This window comes from Rhinolophus ferrumequinum, chromosome 18 (assembly GCF_004115265.2).
Source record: "Rhinolophus ferrumequinum isolate MPI-CBG mRhiFer1 chromosome 18, mRhiFer1_v1.p, whole genome shotgun sequence".
NCBI lineage: Eukaryota > Metazoa > Chordata > Mammalia > Chiroptera > Rhinolophidae > Rhinolophus > Rhinolophus ferrumequinum.
In genome coordinates, this window is record NC_046301.1 from 52,416,606 (window position 1) to 52,430,559 (window position 13,954).

The 13,954-nt window shown below is 37.0% G+C and overlaps 1 protein-coding gene across 2 annotated transcripts in view; it reads left to right on the top strand.

The window, feature by feature from the left end:
* MARCHF1 (membrane associated ring-CH-type finger 1) overlaps positions 1–13,954 on the top strand; it is a 647,830-nt gene that overhangs the window by 17,703 nt on the left and 616,173 nt on the right. The gene's annotated exons all lie outside the window — the stretch shown is intronic.

The following is a 13,954-nucleotide window of genomic DNA, read 5'->3' on the forward strand; positions in this document are numbered from 1 at the left end:
GTCTGTTCTGGCTCACACCTTGGGATCTAGCTGCCTACTGTGGACTGACTATTGGAAGCTCAAAGTTGTTGTGTGGGAGTGATTCATATTCTGTTTATTGGGGGAAATAGCCACAGTGTATACTTCCTGCAGTCTTGCCCTCTTTTTCTTCTAATTCTCCCCTTGCCACCTGTTACCTAATTACGAGGGATTTACTCTCCCTGTGGGAGAATCTGAAACTCTTCCTGATGCCATGATCCCTTCCAGAAAATGGATGTTTCCCTTCTCTTCTGAAGATTTGGGGAAGAAATATTTCTCAAATATCTACTTTGTACAACTACATAGCAGAAGGTTTTATTTAGTTTTTATGAATCACAAGCATTTTACTGATTGATACTCAGTATTATGATCACATGATAACTCACATGTCACTATAGGAATCTGACTTTCTTCTGTGTTGAAAATGGAATCATCAGAATTATTCTCTGAAGTGTATTTTGTTGTATTATCATTTTTTTAGTTGGCATTTCTTACAAGTCTGGTGTGGGTGTGGTAGGCTGAATAATGCCTCCACCCCCATCTCCATTTTCGAGTTCCCAGAACATGTGAATATTATTTTATGTGGCAAAAGGGACTTCACAGATGTGCTTAAGTTAATGTTCTTGAAGAGGGGCGAGTATTCCTGATTACCTGGGTTGGCCAGATGTAATCACAATAATCCTTATTATAAGGGAGACTGGCGGAATCAGAGTTAGAGAGAGAGAGAGAGAGATGTGAGGACAGAAGCAGAGAATGCAGTGACGTAGTTTGAAGACGGAAGAGGCTGCATGCAAGGCAAGAAACATAGGTGACCACTAGAAGCTGGATATGGCAAGAAAACAAATTCTGTCCTCGGCACCTCCAGAATGAACCAGCCTTGCCAACACCTTAACTTTAACCCGTGAAACCGATTTTAGATTTCTGACCTCCAGAACTCTTAAGATAATACATTTTTGTCACGTTAAGTCACTAAATTTATGGTAGATATTATAGCAACAATGGGAAAGTAATACATACAGTCAGCTTAAGTATGAAAGAGAGTTTTAGATTGCCTCTCCCTGATGAGGACAGGCAATATTATGCTGTATTTTGGTATGGTATGAAGCTAGATTGACCACACGTGATTTTTAAACATAGACTCATCACACCATGAGTCAGTTTGTATATGTACAGTACTACAATAATAAAAGGAATAGTACTTCCCCCCCGATTATTGAAAACATGTCTATGTGTGTTTGTTTAAATACTTGTATGCTTATTATGAACATAATATGTTTTAAATGAATTACGAAGATTATAATTTAATCTTCACAGCATCATGAAATATGTGCTATCATTTTAATTTTGTAATGAGGAAGCTGAGGTTTAGTTGACTGAAATCATTCAGTTACTAAGTGATGTAGTTGCAATTCCAGCTCTGGTGTTTCTGGCTCCAAAAGTGAAATATTTTGTTTAACCACCATGTTGTGTTGTCTTCTATGTGTTTGAAATTGCTTGAAACTTTTTGAGTGATACGAGATGGTAAGCTTGAAGTATCATCATTGTATGTGACTTTCCTTTTTTTACCTCAAATGCTAAAGAAATATTTTCCCTCTTCCTTGTTTCTTCTTTCATATTATATTCTTTTATAAGTAACTGCTATGCACTGATAAGACATCCCTGTAAGTATAGAGATTCTGATTATGATATTTGAGCTCTATAAATTATAGACTTTTTGAAATCTTATGAAAACCCTTACTCTCTAAAATTGCATTAATCTAGAATCATTCCTACAAAAGAATAGAAAAACTATAATATTGGACAAACACTGGAAAATAAGTACTGTACTCTAAAATGTATATACTAAGAAAAAAATACCACCAGAGTTTCTTATGTAAAGATTGGTAGTTCTGAATGAGAGTTTTAGTGGAAAAAGGATACTTCAAAATTGGGAGATGGCGAATAGCTGATAGTTAGGTATTAACTCTGTACTTTATTTTAATAATACTGTTGGAGACGAGGAGAATGAAAATGCAGAGGTATTATAAGTTTCTTCAAATTTTGCTTCTAATCAAGAGTTGGACCACAAAGTATGCGTATTCTTACAGTTCATAGTCTAGCCAGCATTTTGAGAAGTACAATTAACTCTTTCCAGTCACTAGGATAGTTTTTAGAGGACATACATTATGTAACAAGAAGTGCACCATGAACTTTTGAGTGAGGGTTAGATCTGTTTTGCTAACTGACCGTGGATGGACTCAACAGCTCTGACAGGGAGAGGGCTTCCCTTTTCTCCCACCATCGTTCCACTCCATTCTCTGTGCGTCAGTACTATCTATGTGTCGGGAAGATTCAAACTTTTCCCGATAGAAGATCTTTAGGTGTATGAAAGCTTTACTTACTGTTGGAGCCTAAAAGCAAGTTTTGTTGTTCATAAACTAACTGTCCTCAGAATCTAAGAAGCTGTAAGACAGGGAGGTTGTCCAGCTTATTCTTTGTGACATCTTCAGTATCAGGAAGAGTGCATGAATTATGGTACTGTCTCAATAAATACATTTTTGAATGTATGTATGAATTGTCCAGACATCCCTTCCCTTGGTCGTATGAGACTAAAGACCAAAAGAGTACATATTTATTTACGTGAGAATCATATTTCCTGTCAGCTTTGTTTCATAATGCTTGCTTGTTATTATTTTTCATACATTCTCTTTTCATTGTTGTCCTTCTCTCTAGAAGTGCTGTTGTTATTAACCCACTATGGAGTTTAGAGCTCCATGAATCTCAGATCAGGCTGTAAGCCTTCTCAGAAGAGTATCAATATGTTCAATTATATTAGGATCCTTTGTGAGGACCCAAGAAGAGCGACATCTACTTATAAATCAGCTCTCCATATACTTGTGTCTTTGGCTCCTTCCGATCATGGAAACACACCATGAAACTCAAAAGAAGTTGGGATTAGACCCATCCCAACTTTAATGTAGGAAGTGAAAGATTCTTGTTCTTGTAAGTAAATATTTTAATTCAATAAAGATTGTCCCTCTTTTCCTCATTTGTTACTGTACTGCAGGAAATCAAGTATGGACTCTCCCTCCTTTCCTCCTTTGCCCCAAATAAAGACAGTTTATAAATCAGCACTGACTGAAGTGCAGTCTGTGCTGCTGAGCAAGATCTATACTTTTCAGTGAGGCTGATCTTCTACAAAGAAAGGCGGGCATGCATGCTCTCTCAATGCCCATTATTGGGCAAAATGTCTAGGTTTTTACCTCTTCTGTTTTTTCTTAGAAAATCCCAGGAATATCAGATTATCACTCCTCTCCCACCACACCCCCACAGGCAAGTATGCAGTTCTCTTTTATTTCATTTAGTTTTTATTTCATTCTACCTTCCCTCCCTTTTCAAAACAAATTTTTAAAAGTCTAATAGGATCATGATCAGCTTAACTTCTTAAAGACTGACAAAGTGTACTGACAACAAAAATATGTAGAATAAGTTGTATTAAATGTCATGAACACAAACATTGTCCACTTTAATTGGCTCTAAAATACATTTTGTAAACAAATTTGTTCCTTCTAGCATATTGATGCTTGCTTCCTGTTTACCCCATGTCTCTAAATTAATGTCCTTGATGACCCGAAACTCCTCAGTGACTACAGAACTCATAATTTTCCTTAGTACTGCTCTCCGTTAAACAGCTATTAGGAATTTTGTCACACATTTCATTTTTGGAACTAAGATTAGGAATACGTTATAAGTCTTCTAAGGAAAAACTGGCAACACAGTGGAGATAGAAGAACTAAATAATTAGCCCACTTTGGGAAATGGGATAAGCTGCCTTTTATCAGCATGATAAATTAAAAGAAAATAAAAATAGCTAAGAACAGGCAAAGGAAATAAATTCCACATCATTCATTACCATGACACAGGAGGTACAGCAGGCCCCTTGGAAGAGGGAGATGATAGAGGACAACATCTGGCCCCTTTGCCTAAAAGAGACGTTTGTTTCTGGCAAAGAAAAGAACTTACCCGATTCTTCATTGTTCCAGCTCTGTGGGCTATTTCTCAGCTGTGTTTGTCACCAGGGGCAGTTCTCGTTCAGCAGCATTTGGAAGGACACATATGTGCCAGACTCAGTTCAAAGAGCATGGGAAACATCCGTAAATAAGCAGAGGTCCATTTCTCCCCAACACACTTGGAGGGCAATCACAGTTGTGAATGCCAGGACAGAATTAACTTAAAAAAAATCCAGTATGGAAATGCGAATACTGGTATATGAGTTTAAAAAAAAAAGGATGTTTTTTAAAGTAAAGAATTAAATTATTTTTTATTTCCTTTTTCAATTTTTTGCCTTAAACACTTGTAAAGAGGGATAGCCCTGACTCAGTTAGGCATTATGAAAATCACTATAATGTGTATAGCTTTTTGTAAATCTGCTGTCATTCATTCATTCAACAAATTCTGAACCCCGGTGCCAGGTATTGGTGCTGGGTGTGGCGCGATGAAGCCATCTCTTTGAATGATTCAGCACATCTCTGAAGTGAAAAGACTAAGCAGTTTACCAGTCTGACTGGTTTTTACTTAAGCATATGTGCATATAATTACAGGCTTGGGGATATCAGAATTTGTTAGGACCATTCATTACTATACGTGGTACTAGAGACACCAGGAGACAGAAGATGAGAACCAGGTCTCTAGGGCCTGTAGCCTCGCTATTAGATGTGTTCTTTAAAGATTGAGTCAATGTGGATAATACAATATATGTATATGTGTGTGTACACACACACACACACACACACACACACATATGTGTGTGTGTATATATATATATATATATATTATATTCATGATAAAACATATTTACTTTTTCAAAGTATGGGGAATTTTTTTCCCCTGGGCAATGACTCCACCTATTCAAAAATATTTAACTTCTGTACATTTATAGAATTTGAAATTTTAGTTTTCCCAACATTTCTTTTGTCTATTACTGGAGCTCAACTCCTAAGAGACTCATTTTTTTTTTCTTTCCTATCCTGATATATCTAGGGCATTATGTGTTTAGGTCAGCTTAGCTCATTTACTCAGAACTAATGAGAACAGAGTCTCAGCTCTGATACCCAAGGGACTACACATTGCCATCTCAGCTCTTAACCAAAATGGTGAATTTGTCTCAGCATGAGTCAAACCATTGGCCTGATAAAATTCATGTTATTGTTAAAAATCTCTTTATGTAAATAACTGACTTTGTTTAATTATTAACGAAGGCATTATGAATGATTTTTATATGTGAGAATCATTAAAACAGATTTTAGTATATTCTTATTAAACTCCAATATTTGCAATGTGTTATCAGGCTCTGGAACTCAGGAATACTTTAGTGTAGGCAAAAATGAGGAAAATAAATAATGGAAAAAATGCCAGCAGGTGATAAAATAAAACTGTATTTAATAGGGAAGCCAAGTCCTATTTTTAATATTTGTAGTTGATGTAAGTTCACAGTAGAGTAGTACGCAAAGTTACATCTTCCTTCCTTCCTTCCTTCCTTCCTTCCTTCCTTCCTTCCTTCCTTCCTTCCCTCCTCCTCCTCCTCCTCCTCCTCCTTTCTTCCTTCCTTCCTTCCTTCCTTCCTTCCTTCCTTCCTTCCTCCTCCTCCTCCTCCTCCTCCTCCTCCTCCTCCTCCTCCTCCTCCTCCTCCTCCTCCTCCTCCTCCTTCTTCTTCTTCTTCTTCTTCTTCTCTCTCTCTCTCTCACTTTCTTTCTTCCCTCGCTCCCTTCCCTTTCCCTCCCCTCCCCTCCTTTCCCTTCCTTTCCCCTCTCCTCTCCTCTCCTTTCCTTTCCATTTTTGGACATTATTTGATTCTCACTGTGGTGTGAAAGATTGATGAACAGAATTCTTCTGAGCCATTAAAAGCCAGTTAATATAAATCGGGCAAATAACTTGTAGGAGAGGAAGATGTTTATACAAAGCCAGTCTTACTTGTACTCCTTTTCTGTGATGGGATCACATCCTTGGCTTTTAATCCCAAGAAGAATGGAAGAACAAGGGTTTGCAACCTGGCGGTAACCTTTGAAAGGTTGCCTGCCACACCTACAAAAAAGGGTGAGAAGAAAGTAGCCCTCATACTGATAACATTAACAAATGTTACCTTAAAGCAAATGTATCCTTAATATACATATCAGCAACGTCTACTGTGAAAGAACGTGTTCTTTCAATAGATTGGTTATTGCTTCCAATATTCATTATTTAAAAATTTAAGTATTTGCTTTAAAAGGAAAGAAAGAAAAACAAAATTGTCGTATAAACCTTGCTATGTATTATGAAATAAAAGGAGTAAGGGAACTGATTTGCAAAAACAATGGTGGGGACCTCTGGGTCCTTTGAGGCTGGTAGTTTATTTTGCAATGGAATTGAATGTTCTGTACGTAGCCCCAAAGACCGAATCCTTTCTTGTTAATATTTCCATTTTTTCTTGCCTCAACCAAATACCAGTATTACGTTACTGTCATAAAACCACTTCCTGCTGTTTACTAAACATTCCTACCTGACATGGGCTCTCCTTCAGGCATGTTGGCAATTTCCAGAGTAGTCAATTTGGTTGTTTAGTCTCTCATCTATCAAAAAGACAGCACTTTCTTTCCCTTTCGTGGTCCTCTAAGAAACTCTTCCCTTTCACAGCTGTGAACCTTCTGCCTCAGCATTTTATATTCATGAGTTTGATACTAATGTCGTCTCTCAGTATAGCAAATTCAAGTTCATTAACTCCCATTGAACAAGTAACTGTTCTTTCTATAACGACTTGTTTTAAGTAGAAAAAGAAAAAGGTTTCTATTGAAAATAACTATATAATACACTAAACTTGCCTGACTGGTGATTGGAAGAGAGAATATGGATGCATACGTATCTACACAGTTTTATAACAATGTTTTCATTACATCTTTTCTTTATGATGTAAAATTGGAAGCACATACAATAACAGAGACAACAGTAAAATGAACTCCCGTGTTTCTATTGCCCGGCTTCAACAATGATCAACTCATCGCCAGTCTTGTGTTGTCTTTCTTCTACATTCCTCCCATTTCCCCAGATTATATTGAAACAAATCTTGGACATTTCATTTCACTTGTACATTTTAGTATATATTTTTAAATACAAGGACCATTAAAAAAAATCTATGCCCACAATACCACAGTCCCATTCCCAAATTAGTAACAACGAAAGTGTAGTGTAATATAGGCAGCTCCTAGCCAACTAATTACGTTAGTGTTTCCTTTCTAAGTCAACTTGCAGAGCCTCCTCCTCAACGCTACAATCTTATGATGATGATTTGGCATCTAGACTGTATCACAGATGCCCCGTTAATCAAAATGAAGTTGAAGCGTGGTACTCATTGCGCTGACTTCTAGGTGTTGAAATCAGGGTTTTTCTTTCCTGTGCTCAAAGACCCGGCTGAAAGTAAATTTTGAAACTCAGTAAAGCTGATCTTTTTTGTATCCTGGAACCCAACTGTTGCCTGCATATTGTCCCCAGGACTCACAGTAGTGCACGGAACCCAGTCACTTCTTATCCTCCACAGTGCTGCCTGCCCTCATACCAACTAGCTTTGTTCCCTTCTCCCATCTGCAGTGCAATGCCCTATTTTCTCAGAGTCCCATTTCTGGAGTAAATTAGTAGAAAGGCAACCTGTACTAATATATACCAAGATGTGAATAGGAATAATTATTTTGCTAAAAGCAACCTTTTAATTATTATTTTTGATAGCAGTCTTTGGCAGGTAAAACAGGAATGTCCGAGGAGGTGGAAACCAGAACAACAGCCATTTGCATGTCTGGGTAATACGTCAGCTCTTGGAGTCCTGAAAGTGACAAATAAAGAAGACATGACTGGGCCATGCTCTAGCCCATTATTTGGTATTCTTCACTTTCTATTTGCATTTATATGACTTTTCTTTGTTACAACCTTAGTAGAAATAGACAGAATAAGAGAAAGAATAAGTTGGATGGGTAAGGCTAAAAGATAGAAAAGAGAGAGGTAAGGGGAAGTCCAGGGGGGAGATGAATGCTATGTGGGATGTTGAATGATGTGGGATCCTGGCACATTTTTAAAGAACAAAAATATTGGGAATAGGACTACACATGTATTTATTTAGATGATTTTTAATGATAGAAACATGGCAATTTATTATATTGTCTTCTCTGCTATTATATAAGCTTGAAATTTTATATAATAAAGATAAACTCACGTATAAATATAATACAATAAAAAAGATAATGAGGTTGAGATGACTGAGAGAAGTATTCAGAGAAGATTTTTCTTTTTATAATTGTGCATAAAATTTATGGTAAGAATTATAAATTGTATATGTATGTATATATATGTATGTGTATATGTATATATATGTATATGTGTATCTATGTATATGTGTGTATACACACACACACACACACACACACACACAGTCATAACATATATAAATGTATTGGTGGGAAGAAGGTTTCCTATACCTTTCTAGGTTCTTCTGGTTGGTCCAAGAATTAAACTGACATGAGACAGCGTAATGGGAAAAAAAAATAAATCACCAAATTTAATTATATACATACACATAGAAATTCCATAAGAATTTGGGGCCTCAGGACAAATCAGGCCATTGAAGCTTATATGACATCTGAGCTGAGGAGAAGGAAGTAGTGGTTTGGGACTTCAAAGGGGGACGAAGGCAATTCACATGGAGGTGGAAAAGCATATGTTTGGTAAACAAGTGTTTGCTGGGACACTCTGTGCCAATGGGACACAGAGTGGACTGTGATGTCTGGGCCCTGCCAAGTCTCCCCCACCACAGCACGCTCCTTTTATACTTACGTATGGTGTTATGGATGGTGCTAGCTCCCTTTCTGAAATAGGCTCTCTATCCACGTTCTTTTAGGCAGTAAAAGAGAAGGTCAAAGGTGCTTCCTGAGCCTCTTGTTTCTTAAAAATAAAATAGTTCTCATGCTAGAGAGACGCATGTTGGAATGGCAAATTTTGCTTCCCTACAGTGTGACAGAAAGAGAAGGAAATGGGGGTGAGTTAAAGCATTCTTTCAAATGTTTTATGAAGTGACTTGTTAAGGCCGATGATTTTAAGGAACTCCTATCGCATTTTAATAGCCTGGTATTAGTACTTAAAAAAATGCATGCACACATACATGTAAAAATATAAGAAGCTGAACAAAAGAATTTAAAGTGCTAAAACCCAACTGGACAATTAAGGTGTCCAGAATCAGAGGAGTGTACTTTTGTTCTCTCTTCAAAGTCTTGTGTTTTAATAGGTTACTTTGTAAAGCATTTGAAAAAAGAACACACCTATCTTCCTTTTCTTTTTTCTTTCACAAGACCTTAATTACTCACCATTGTAATTAAATCTTGCATTTATACTATTTTTTAATGTTCCATATTTTGAATGGCTCACCATTTGCTTTCCTATTTCTTTGCCACCAGTAAAATCTCTAAGACCATAATAAAAGGTAACGGTATTCACTTAGGTGAGGAAATATTACTTTTTAAGTAAAAGGGGATAAAAGAAATATTAACTAGTGATATAAAAGGTATTAGTACAATTATTTTAAAAATGTTTTCATCAGAAGGGTACTAATGGTTAAATACTTCAGGCTTTCAAGCAGCTTAATTATCTACTGACACAAAAATGGTAAGGCATTAATTCAGGAAAAAAGATCCTTTTATGTGTCTGTAAGTAACATTCAAAAATGTTTTTATGTAACTGGGTTATCAGGGCTACCCCTGGAAAAACTGTGATTTATATTTTTCAACAAATATAGGTATAGTTCAAATGGTTGGACAGCTTCATTTCCCGTAATGTGGGCAAAACCCGAGTGCTTATCGGTGGCTCTCAGCTGGTGGGTGGAGACGGGGACACAAGGACAGCCTTGTTCCTTTCCTTTCAGTGCTGTGGAACTTCTTTGACATCATGCTATGAGAAGAAATTCATCTTGCCCACTACCATGTTTCCCTGAAAATAAGACCTAACTGGAAAATAAGCCCTAGTATGATTTTTCAGGATGATATCCCCTGAACATAAGCCTTGATGCGTCTTTTGGAACAAAAATTAATATAACACCTGGTCTTATTTTCAGGGAAACATGGTATTTCTCATCATCTGAAGAGCAGCCTTTCCTTCGTTCTCCTGCTTCTAGTGTTCTGCTAGGCCTTTCCTCTCATTAGAGATTTTGGGAACTATCCTCTGACAGAGTATTCTGGAATTAATTCCCTAATGAGTTACTTCTAGCTCATTAGACATTTCATGATTCCTAGACAAATTAACTAGAATACAAACTCCATGAAGTTAGAAACATTGTTTTGGTTTCTGTTATTTCTCCAGCATCTAAAATAGTGCTTGGCATAAAGTAGATGCCAATAAATATTTGCAGAACAGAAAACTGGATTCACGAATTCATACTTAGACACGTGAATGTGTGGAAAGCATATAATAGGGGTTGTCCTGGCTTATGTGATTGTTTTAAAAATATGCATAAATTTTTACTATTCTCATTCTAGAATATAAATATGACCCAGGAATGTCCCCAAGCTAATAAGTCATTCACAAAGCCTATTATTTCAGCTATGTCTTAGTTTTTTTTCAAATAAATTATATGAACTAAAGAGGAAAAGTAATTCCTTACAATATAAGGTAAAATTTGAAGAATATAACATTTTCACCTTCTTTTCTTACATCAGTGACAGAGCCTTATCAGTGACCATTTTAAAGACATTTCTACCACGCATGGGTTTATGAAAAGAAAACATTTTTTATTAAAATAATTTTTTTCTCACTTTTCCATGGAAGAAATATTGCATGTAGCACAGTTAGGGGGTGAGTCATCCAAGGGAAGGCACCTTCTGTTTGGGATGCTGCTTGTCTTGTTTGCTCATTGTGGGTATCAGGAAAATTGTCATTGTCTTTTGGAGCCCATCCAGTTCAGATGTTCAGAACAAAACCTGAAGAGGTTCTTTAACTCTGTACTTTATAATGACAACCAAATAAGATGAGTATTATCAAGTCACAGGATGAACTGAAAATTATATAATTCATTTAAGAAGAAAAACCATCTATATTCTCAGATGTGAATATATTATACATGGTATAGATTAGAATTCTGGTATTAAATTTCCATTTCTTTTCTAAAAAAGTGCTTTCATGGCTAAGTGAAATGTAAAGGCAGTCCTTTGTAATTCAGCTTCTGCAGGGTCTGCTAACCTTGTCTTTGTCACTATATGATGTAGGTGATGTTGGATCTGCTAGCAGTTTCTGAGTGTGGGCCAGGATCGTGTCTCGCGAAGCCAAAGAATGGAAACACGGACCAGGGAGAGGCAAAAAGTTTTAAAAAGAGGATAGTTTACTAGAGGCAGGAGAAGAGGTTGCAGCTCCCGAGCGGGAAGGGGTCCCGAATGGGGGGGTGCCCCATGACTGAGGCAAAAGCTCTTACTTTTACACCTTTCCTTGCCTGCTTGGGGAAGGGGAGCTGTTTGAACGAGGGAACTTGTTCGAAGAATGGAACAGGCGCCTTCTAATGAAATCCGTCTACCAGGTTTGTTCTGCTTGCCCATCCTATAGGAATTAGCAAAGTAACCCACTCTTATCAGATCAGCTGTGTTTGTCAGGCCAAAAGGAATTTTATGATTAACCTCAAGGCCTTGTTACATTATGTCCTGGAGCGAAGGAGTGATTTCAAAACCTGGAGTTTTAGGATATGGCTGTCTTTGTTTATTCCACCAGGGACCTCCCTGTCTACCTAGGGACATGCTAGCTAACCTGTATCAATTGCACCTCTTGTCTTGCTTCACGACATTCAATAATAGCTGCATAGAATCTACAGTTAGTGAAAGTACTCAAGAGTTACGCTTTAGACAGTCACCATTCAAATACATTTCTATAGACCAACTATCCTTGGTCCCCATTGTATGGAACTTGAAGCAACTCCGTCTGTATTTACCACATTTAAAAAAAATGCCAGCCACTTCTTTTGTCCTGTAATGTTTTCTCTCTCTTTGTAGGGTACTATTACTCGCTGACATCTATCTCTGTCTCCTATATAATATCCAGTCATTTTCACTTAACTCTTTCTGAATTATGTTGTGGCAGTATGAAGATGTTATGGTATCTCACTCCAGAAGGGAGAATCAATTCCAGATTGAGTATGACAAAAACCAAAATCCTCTCCATTGACGCCAAACACTTCTTCAGGCCATGGTCTTTCCTTTTAGTCATCCCTTCCCGCCCCACCCCCTCCACCCCCATGATTGCAGGTTATATAGTACAGTCTTTTTCCAGAATACAAGTCTGCAGTTGGTAAAAGCTAGCATTGTTTTGAACAATTACTATATGCAACGACCTACTATAAGTGTTTTACATATATAAACTCATTTGATCTTTACACCAAATTCAAGTAGACTTTATTATTATCTCCACTTTTGTAGATGAGCCTGGGATAAAGAAATTAAATAACCTGCCCAACTCACACTTTTAGTATAAAAGAAGAGCCAGGATTGAAATTCAAACTATCAGGCTCCCAAGTTTTCACTTGTAACAATTACACTACATTGCCACCCAAGACAGTGAATTTTAACTCTTTCAGGAATAAAAGTAAAGTACAATTTCTGTCTTGTCAATAGTTACTGTGTATTTAAGCTAAGAACTTGGAATCAGTTTGGAGTCCTTGATTCTAGATGAAAACAATCCCAAATTGCACGGAGCTGAGTCTGGACATGTTATCTATCACCTGGGTGTTATTGCTGAAAATTATTTTTTAGCCAGACAATAACTGCCATACGTGAAAGGTACGTATGAACAGAGAATCAAAATGCAGTCTACCTAATCCATACCTCCCACCTACTGCCAGTCTAAACACAGCAACTCATCCCCCACAAGTTTCCCTACTCACAATCAATACCACTAAAATCCTGCTCACTTGCAACAGGCTTTTCTGTTCTACATTATTTAATTTCCTCCCTGAGTCAGAGTCTGCTGGTTGTCTCCCAATATTCACTCTCCCTTCTTGAGTAAAAGTGTGGCTCAGCAAAGACTAGTGTCCAGCTCCACTGGTTGAAAGGAGTGACCAGGTGACTAGATTCCTGTCAAGGAGATGAGAGCAGATGTGTATGAGGTGTTTAAGGAAGCTATTCTTCTTTTTTCACCCTCTCGCCTAATTAGTGGGTGTCACGATTTCAAGTCTAGCAGCCATCCTGAACCATGAAGGGAAAGACCATCCTCCATGAATGGCTATGAAGTGAGCTGGAAGGAGCCTAGGTCTGAGTACTTACTCTATTAGCCACGGACACCACATGTAGAGGCTTTTTTTTTTTTTTTAAGAGAAATGAACTTCTGTCTTATTATTTTGGGTTTCATTGCATCATGTTTGACCCATTCTCTAGGAGAAGAGATGAGTTTTGAACAATACTCGTAGAAAAAAGGACAATAGAAAATCAGGTAGGCAGGTTAATAATTTGCATGTGCTGTGGTTTAGAGTAGATTTAGTTTCTTATCTTGGAATAGAAATTTATGTATTTTACTTACATTGTTTTTCACAGAAAATAGTTATTGGAAAAATGTCGTCAGGACATTGCCTGCTAGAGAGAAAGTAAAGTGATCAAGACAATATTAGAATAACTCTTAGCATAAAAGAAGTATTTTTTCAACAAAGATCCCTTGGTTCTCTTACAGATAGGTATCTTTCACTTCTCTAGCAACTCTTTTTGTTATGTCTGCTTTAATAGATAGATAAGAAGTGTAGAATTTGGATATTTAAAAATATTTTAGACAGGGTTTGTTATTGTTATTTATTTATTTTTTGAAACACAATATTCGTACTAATATTTAAACAAAACTTGCGTTACTTTCTCTTCTTTCCCATCTCTTTCTCCTAAACCTCTTATGAATTTGTTGCCCTCTAAGATGAACCGATATCTGAATACTA